Below are 9,212 nucleotides of genomic sequence, written 5' to 3'. Positions count from 1 at the left end.
CTGATGATATCAACGCAAACGAGAACTAGCCTATAACGCGTCCGAGTTCCCTGTGTAGCACGTGGTCATCCGTCAACTCACTATATTCTCTCGTGTTCTTCGTCAAAACACAAATGTTTTACTATAATTCATCTTAGGATCTTTTGGATCTGACACACAACAAAAGGTTCTGTTAATAATCGCTTTGAGACTGATAATATCAACACACACGAGAGAAATAAATGGCAGAAAAGTGAGAATAGTGTAAATATGTGACATGATTTCCTGTATGAAATTCAAATTATGAGGTGAATATAATTGTATGAATTATAATACATACGATGAAGATTGTTATTATGATGGTTTATTATTGTTGCAGGCTTAAAGTACGTGAATATGGGACAGTGGTCCCGAAACGTTGTACTATAAAATAATATAAATTACATTCAATTGGATGTTTATTAACCTCAAAAACTTTTTATGAAAATTCATGATATTGTATGGGTAGGTGCGGTCAGGAAATAAACAAATAAATAAGTTTTTGTTTATTTCCTGACTTTACCCCGACGATTTTCTCCTCATAATAACCTAGAGTAAACTTTTAACATCTCATTATATAATTTTGATTAGTTATAATTTAACTAATTATTATAAGAACAACCAGTCAAATTTAATTTACTCATATTTGTTTTACAAAGAGAAATTTACATAAAATTCAAAAATTAAATTTGTGCCATATTAATTTTAAAATATTCTAAAATCAATTACAATCGAACATAAAAAAAAAACACATACCTTTGATTTCACTTAATCAGACACTTAAAACACCAGAATGAATTTAATTACCTGAAAAAAAATTTTTAATTAACTGTTGTGTAATTAAAATTATACATGTTAAATGAGAAAAATAAAATAATAGTAAGAAATAGGATTCAAGAGATGTTTAATCAAAAGAAAATAAACGTTTCTAAATATTTTGAAAGAGAGAGTAACACTTTAGTATATTCGTACTGCCAACTGGATTGTTACATACACAGCATACAATAACTTTTCAAACTAATTGGTGTTAAACTTATAAGATAAATAAGTAATGTATAATTAATCAAAAATATAGTAGTAATGCATGTTTTTTCTCAATACATTTTCGATTTTTTAAAAATTATTTTCTTAAATTTCAGGGAATATATAATCTCTCTTAACCTAATGCATATTTCTTCATTTAACAAATATAAGTCGAAATTTAAAATTTAATAACAATAACAACTATAATATAGTTATTAAACTTACTCACGTATTGTGAAACTTGGTTCGTTTGGCCACAATAGATCTCGAGTTGTACTAACCTTCGACAGGCGTTACATCTCTACCAATCCGCATAACAAACAACTCTACACTCTATTCTGATAGGACAAGAGCCCAAGAGGAGAAAAAAGTAGTTATTTCACTCTAATTTTTTATAACTTTAATAAAAACTATGTATAATTACAAGTCAAAATTGATGAGTCTGCCAAGTATAAAAAATGGCGGCTGTTTCAAAACATTAAAAATAAAATAAATTTTATTCGTAGCTCTATAACTTTAACTCTTTAAAACTACCAACAGAAAATGAAAGAAAGAAGAGAAGTGGTTAGTATAAGTTTTAAATTTAAGAAAGAATTATATGGAAGAAGTTATGTAAGTAGGAATCAATTTTTAAAAAAAAAAAAAAGAAATTTTATAATGGAGATGGGACAAAGGCAATTAGCCGGCATTTTTAAGAATTTTAAAAGAGAAAATGACAACAAAGTAAAGGTAGGACAGGACCAAAGAAATCAGTATGTAAGTAAAGAAAATAATGAAATTGTTATAAAAATAATTAAAAGGAGCTGTTTGTAGGTATCCTTGAAAATGACCTAAGTGGTCGAAACGTTGGAAGGTTTTGAAAAGAATACAGTTGAGAAAAAGGATCAAATTTGTTTTTAAATAAACTAAACCACTCTCAAACAAGAATATATTAATAAAAACTAATCTAAAATAATTTTTATTCGTAGATCTATATCTTTAAAACTATCAACATCACTAGAAAACCTAAGAGTACATAACTTTAGGTAATATCAATATTCTAAAATATGAGCCCTAATAAGCTATTTATGTTCAATAATCTTCGAGATATAGCTTTTTAAATAGCATAACTTCATAAAAAATCAGTAGATTGTGAATTTATTTTGAGAAATCTCTTTCTCAAAAACCATTCGGCCTACAGGTGTCTATTAGCACCCAAATTAAGGCTATTTTAATTTACTATAAAATAGTTTATAATATTTATTTTCTTTGATGAGCTAATTTTCATGATTTAGTTAATTTACTAACTTTTCTTTAAATGATGTCTTATAGTACAAGAGCCCAACAGGAGAAAAAGGGCAGTTAATGAAAACTATGTATAGTTAATACTCTAAATTGATGAGTCTGCTAAGTATATTAGGGGGAATAAAAAATGGCGACTATTTCAAAGCAATAAAAAAAAAAAATGTTTCATTCGGAGCTCTATATATTAAAAAGTAGGAACAACACAAGAAAATCCAGAGAACGTCATTTAAAGAACAGTAAATTTGCTAAAATATGAGCCCTAATAGAGTTATTTACGTTAAATAGTTTTCGAAATATATTTTTTTAAAAAGAAATATTTCATAAAAAATCTACTAAAAGATCTAACTACTGTTAGTGAATTTATTTTGAAAAATGTATATCTCAAAAACCATTTGATGTCTATTAGCACTCAAATTAAGGCTAGTTTAATGAGCTATAAAGTAGTTTATGATGTTTATCTTCATAGGAGTAATAGTTTACATGAAATTTGCTAAAATAAATTGATTTATAGTTGTTCGGAGAAATTTTCATTTGTCAAATTTATATTCATACGTGAATATCATAAAAATTACTACCTCTACGAAGATAACTGTAATAAACTACTTCATAGTAAGTTAAATTTCCTTTATTTTGAGTGCTGGCAGACATATGTGTGTCTTATGGATCTAGAGATATATTTTTTTAAAACTCCAACATTTTATACGAGCAACTGGAAATTAACATTTTGTGAGTTTATTTTGTCAAATATCACAAAAACAACTACTCCTACAAAGATAAACATAATTAACTATTTTGTAGTAAATTTAACTAGCTTTAATTTGAGCAGACATCAGTACGCCCAATGGTTTCTGAAATAAAGTTTTTCATAAATCAAATTTATTGTCTGAACAACTATAAATCTATTTATTTTAACAAATATCATGAAAACTACTATTCCTAGGAAGGTAAAGTTCATAAACTTCTTTATAGTCTATTAAACTATCTTTAATTTGAGTGCTAATAGACATCTGTACGTCACATAGTTCCTGATATATAGATTTCTCAAAATAAATTAAGTAACTATTAATCTTTCAGTAGATTTTTAAGACCTTTTGCTATTTTAAAAAATATATCTCGAGAACTATTGGACGTAAATAGCTCTTTTAGGGCTAATATTTCAGCAAATTTACTCTTCTTTAAATAATGTTCTCTAAGATTTTCCAGTGTTATTGGTAGTTTTTGAGATATAGAGCTCCAAATGAAAAATCAATGTTTTTTTAATGTTTTGTAACAGCCACCATTTTTTAATCCCCCTATCTGGGCAGACTCGTCAATTTTGACTATTAATTATACATAGTTTATATTGAAGTAATCGAAAATTGGGGTGAGGTAACTGCCTTTTTTTCTTCCCGGCTGTTTATTATGATTTCTAGTTTTGTTAGTAGTTTTAAAGATACGGATCTCTGGATTAAAAAATAATTTATTTTAACGGTTTTAAACAGCCACCATTTTCATTACCCCAAACTAGACTTGGCAGACACATCAATTCTGATTATTAATTATAAATAGTTTTTAATTAATTAATAAAACATTGGGGTGAAATAACTGCCTTTCTTTCACCTCTTGGACACTTGTACTATGTAAAGGCTACAATAAATATATACTTTGAAGATAGCAGTTTGCTAAGACTGATAATATGGCTGATAGTACAAGAACCGGGAAGAAAAAAAGTTATCTCACCCCAATTTTTGATTGTTTTAATGAGCCATAGAGTAGTTGTAGTAATAGTAGTTTTCATGATATTTGCTAAAATAAATTGATTTATTGTTGTTCTGATAATAAGTTTGATTTATGAAAAACTTCATTCCAGAAACCATTGGACGTACAGATGTTTGCCAGCGCTCAAATTAAAGCTAGTTAAATTTACTACAAAATTGTTTACAATGTTTATCTTTGTAGGAGTAGTAGTTTATATAATACTTGACAAAATAAACTAACATAATGTTAATTTATAGTTGTTCGTATAAAATGTTGGATTTTTGAAAAAAAAAAAATCTCTAGAACCATAAGACGCACATATGTATGCCAACACTCAAAATAAAGGAAATTTAACTTATTGCTAATAGACATCTATGCGACAAATGGTTTTTGTGATAAGGATTTTTCAAAATAAATGCACTAACTACTGATCTTTCAGTACGCCCCAGACAACATTTTTATGAAATGTTGCTTTTTAAAAAGCTATATCTCGATAACTAGTTAACATAAATAACTCTATTAGGGCTCATATTTTAGAAAATTTACTCTTCTTTAAATAATGTTCTCTTAGATTTTTTAGTGTTGTTGGTAGTTTTTATGATATCGAGCTCCGAATGAAAAATTAATGTTTTGAAACAGCCGCCATTTTTTATTCCCCCTACCTATACTTGGCAGATTCATGAATTTTTACTAGTAATTATACATAGTTTTTATTAATGTAAACAAAAATTGGGGTGAGATAACTGCTTTTCTTTCAGCTCTTGGGCTCTTGTACTATAGATAGACCACAATAAATATATACTTCGAAGATAGCAGTTTGCTAAGACTGATATGTCCTAATCGGACTGACGTTAACTAAAACGATTTATAGCACCTACACATCTAATAGCCCCCAAAGAGGATAGCATTGACCAGGGCAATGAAAGGACAGGAGTCTTCCTCGGCTAAAAGCCTTTTTCTGTTTGCTTTATAATTTCCTCCGGACCGGGTCGATGGTCTCCTCTTCTTCATTCAGCAGGATCAAACGCCACCTTCTTCAATAACTGAGCTTCATTTCAAAGGCAGCTATTTATTTAGAAAATAATTATTTATCATTCATACAAAAAGTGCGAAAAGTTTTTCAAATATCATGAAAATTAGCTCATCTAAGAAGATAAATATTATAAACTACTTTATAGTAAATTAAAATAGCCTTAATTTGAGTGCTAATAGACACCTGTAGGTCGAATAGTTAAAAGTAAAAAGCTATATCTCGAAGACTATTGAACATAAATAGCTCTAAACCGACATTACTCAGAAATTTTGAGCAATACAAATATGTAATTATTATATATAAAAAGGTTGGTAAATAGATAAATGTTCAAATCCTTAACTTGTACAAAAGTATATATAAAATAAATATACACTTATAAAAGCATGTATAGGCGAATAAATATGTGAAAAAATAAAATAGAGAGGGGGGTATATGTATGTTATATAAAAAAATATACATATAATAAGAATATATAAATTATGGATTAAAAAAAGGTTGAGTTATAAGCAAAATTATTAAAAATGAATGTTAATTAAATTATATTAAAAATGTAAATTAATGATAAAAAAGTTATTGTTATATGATAAGATAATAACAGAGTCTTAACCTGTTGAAGGTAGATTCTGTTTTAAGTTATAAACATAAGTGAAAGAGGGAAGTCTTTTCTCTTAAAAAAGGTTTTTTAAATCTTTTTTTTTTTCATTTTATTTATATATTGATATTTACAACTGTATAAAAAAAAATACAACCAGTAAATTTGATCATAATGATATGATATAGGATGTAGAGAAACTACCCAGTAGTAGAACTCTAAAAACAGTTTACAATATAAGGTCACGAGGCCATCTTCTTTTCAGGCGCCTCGGAGGATTGCCAGGAATGGAAGAGGAAGCAAGGTTAGAAACTAGTGGGTTTGGGTGGTTAGGGAGTTTATTATGGAAGGAATAATATCGGGTTCGGGCTAGATTGGTTACATAAGGAACATTTAGGTCTTTATGGATGGTTTTATTTGTGACAAAGTAAGGAGCATTGAGGATTTTACAAAGGATTTTTTTTCAAAACATTAAAAATAAAATAATTTTTATTCGTAGCTCCATATCTTTAAAACTACCAACAGCACTAGAAACCCTAGAGAACATAACTTAAGGTAAGGCAAATTTTCTAAAATATGAGCCCTAATAACTATAAATAATTACTCAATGTATTATAATGTACAGTTGTAAATAGCAATAAATAAATATTAAAAAAAAAAAAGGTTTTGAAACAACCGCCATTTTGTATTCTCCCTACCTATACTTGGCAGACTCATGAATTTTGACTAGTTATTATGCATAGTTTTCATTAGAGTAATAAAAAAAATTAGGGTGAAATAACTACCTTTTATCTCCTCTTTGACCCCTGCACTAATGTTTAAATTCCACTTCCCAACATAATTGCAGTGATTACAGTTCAATGTATGCTCTAACTATTATTATATTAAGCAAGGGCTAAATTAACATACAGTCCACATTCTACGGACGTCATCGTATATTAAGAGAAAATATGATGAGGCGGAGAGCATGTTTGATTTCGATTGTACGCTCAGCTTGTTGCCTTTAATAACTAGATTCCAATTGAGTTAAGTCTGTTGAATTACCCTAAAGGCACATAATAATATCGTTAATATGCTTGGGTCAAATTTGCCTTGGTCAATGTTTGGCAGCCATGTTTGCCCACCAGCAGTGAGTTGAGCAAGCAACCTGCAACCATCAAAGGCTTTAGAAATAATTTCATTTCGAGTAATATTCCCATCAACCATAACTCATCAATATACGAATTCTAGAACACTTCATCGAAAAAGATTATCATAATGAGGTGTCTATAGTTTACCAAAATATAAAAACAGTTAAATAAAAAATTATTTAATTGAGCCGCCATTTTGACCTGAATTTCATGTCTTCATCAGAGCTAAAAAATAAAATAAAATAAAAGAGGGGTGGCCAACTTTTCTGTATAAAAGATCCACTTTATTTCTTATAAGTGTATCGCGACACACTTATAAGAAGTTGCCATAGGCATAATCTAAGGGAGAAGGGGTGTGAAATGCATACTATGTTTATATGGTGTAATTCAGTATCTGGAGCATTTCAGTGAGGTATGGGTAGATAAGTAATATAAATGTTCAAAACTATTTTTTATGTTTTTAAAAATCACTACATGACAATTTCTAATAAGTAACACACTTGGATCAATTTCTACTCAAGGCAGTGTAGGTAAAGTGGAAGTTGTAATAAGTGCGAGAAGCATCTGAATTTGTTTTTATTACTTCAAATTTTTACAACAGAAAATAACAAATAATTTTTTTTTTTTTTTTTAAACAGCTATTCCACGTTTACTCAATTACATAAGCGAATTCATTTTAATCCTTGTATATTTTGCACAATATATAAAATTCAGACGAAGCTCACCTTTCTCCTTAGCTTAATCTTTTATAAGGTTTCTTATTGATCCTATAAGACTTTTCTTCCGGGTATTTTCCGTATTTTTACGTAAAACACAAGACTATATTTATAGGGACTGTAAAATTAGTATAAGTCACAAAATTACAGAAAAACTAAGTTTTTTGAAATTGAAAACTTGTTTATATTATAATTTTTATTTATTTAATGTTATTTACAACTGTACGAATAATAAATACAATAAGTAAATATGTTGTATGTTTCATATACACTTCAAAATCTTGGGAAGGAACCACCCATTGGTGGAACTTCAAGCATTAATTTAAATTAGAAGGTCCCGTGGCCATCTTCTTTTCAGACGCCTCGGAGGATTATCAGGGATTGTTAAGGATGAAAGTTAAGAACTAATGGGTTAGGATGATTAAGGCGTTTGGAATGAAAAGACGCATATCTGTTTTGGGCCAAATCAGCAACGAATGGGATGTTAAGGTCTTTGTGGATGAGTTTGTTTGTAACGTAAAAAGGAGCTTCAAGGATATTTTATAATTCTTAGATAAATAATAATATGGGACTGAGTTGCTCTGTGTAAGGCACTGTGTTACGAACTCCAAGGATCAGATCGATTCCTGTTGTGCCAGAAAATTATTTTTTGTTTCACTATAGCCGAGAATGAGCCCTCCAGAATCCACTCAGCGACATGAATTGGCTTTATTTGGTAGAAATCCGGCGGTCTAGCGTGATTCTGACAAAATCGCATCCTTACACATCCATTGGTCAAGAAACAGTAATTCTTTACAAAGTACAAAGTACTTTATCCCTGATCCTTCATGTAGCGTATTTATTGTAATTAGAAACCAGTGTTCATGCAATTGCTTATTTTGCTTACAAGCTCTATATTCACACTCTATATTCAACAGAAAAAGAATAATTTGACACAAGTTTCATTCTGCACGTTTTGGAGTTGTATGAATTTGAACATTTTGGGGTAATTCGATAAAAACATTATTTTCTTGAATGTTCAATATTCTTATCATTGCCTAATTTATAATTTAACAATTTCCATTCCTTCTTTGAACTATTTTGTTCAATTTTATATTTTCTTTTCATTTATGTAAATATATATTTTTAACCTTATCTTAAATTAACCTTTTTGTATCTAATTATTCTACTTTTTTCAAAATATTTTTAGTTGTTTTTGTATCTTTATAACCCCAATGAAGCTCTACAAAGTGGAGTGAAACGTCAGTAAATAAATAATTGAATTTCTACCCATTTTAGTCTCAAAACATTTTATTTTTCTTAAAAGTACGACATTTCGGCCAATCCGGCCATCTTCAGGGACAATCTACTACAAAACAGCTTTTATTGCGTAAAAGTATGATCCTCAAACATTTCAAAATACTTAAAATTATTATTTATAATTTGTCTTACCTTATCTTGAGCATCATACATGTAATAAAAGCTTCCAAACTCCTTAACCATCCTAACCCATTAATTCTTTATCTTTCATACTTAACAATCCCTGATAATCCTCCGAGGCGTCTGAAAAGAAGATGGCCACGGGACCTTCTAATTTAAATTAATGTTTGAAGTACCACCGATGGGTGGCTCCTTCCCAAGATTTTAAAGTGTATATGAAACATACAACATATTTACCTATTGTATTATTTTGTACAGTT

General features: G+C 28.9%; 1 protein-coding gene across 2 annotated transcripts in view; it reads right to left on the bottom strand.

Annotated features, from left to right (window-relative positions):
• Positions 1 to 9,212, bottom strand: part of Fas3 (fasciclin 3) — a 592,625-nt gene that overhangs the window by 257,115 nt on the left and 326,298 nt on the right. The gene's annotated exons all lie outside the window — the stretch shown is intronic.

The sequence above is a fragment of the Halyomorpha halys genome, unplaced genomic scaffold (assembly GCF_000696795.3).
Source record: "Halyomorpha halys isolate HHAL.00 unplaced genomic scaffold, Hhal_1.1 Scaffold219.1, whole genome shotgun sequence".
In the NCBI taxonomy this organism is placed as follows: domain Eukaryota; kingdom Metazoa; phylum Arthropoda; class Insecta; order Hemiptera; family Pentatomidae; genus Halyomorpha; species Halyomorpha halys.
The sequence above is the reverse complement of the archived record's forward strand: the minus strand, read 5'-3'. Positions and strand labels throughout refer to the sequence as shown.